Below are 581 nucleotides of genomic sequence, written 5' to 3' on the forward strand. Positions count from 1 at the left end.
TTGATATCTGCTGGTGTTTACTGACATGTTTTTGTTAGTAGGAAATAGAGGTTATATTGATAGGAAATTAAGTGACATTGCCTTTGACTTTGTTTTAACACTGTAGTTTCATTGTGTCTTTTGGTGTGTTGTTTTCCTCTGATTCTGTTTTTTTTTTTTTCTTCTTTTGACATCTCTACCTCTTAAACTCACAGTGCTAAAAATGAAAAAAAAAAATCTGTACATTCTTCCTCAACCTCTTCATTATTGCAAACGTTTTATTGCAATAAACTGGTGTTCTGCCTTTGAATGCAGTTGAAGAATGACGTGTTTTTTTTCCCTTTAGTTGAGTTGAACACAAACGGTGTTAAATCTGCATTTAAAATGCCTGTATAGCAACATGATCATGTATTTGAGTCCTAAAATGAAAAATTAAATGGTACAGCATTTTCTAGCCTAAACTGAATGCAGTAGTTGTGACTCTACCTGTTGGTCAATAATGTAATTACAGCCAATGTCAATAGCTGTATTTTTCTTTTTTGTCATATAAGACGGTCACTAAAGTCACATGTTATTTTAGGATCATGATAGGATACTGTTAT

This window comes from Sinocyclocheilus grahami, unplaced genomic scaffold (assembly GCF_001515645.1).
Source record: "Sinocyclocheilus grahami isolate Dianchi unplaced genomic scaffold, SAMN03320097.WGS_v1.1 scaffold17878.1, whole genome shotgun sequence".
In the NCBI taxonomy this organism is placed as follows: Eukaryota; Metazoa; Chordata; class Actinopteri; order Cypriniformes; family Cyprinidae; genus Sinocyclocheilus; species Sinocyclocheilus grahami.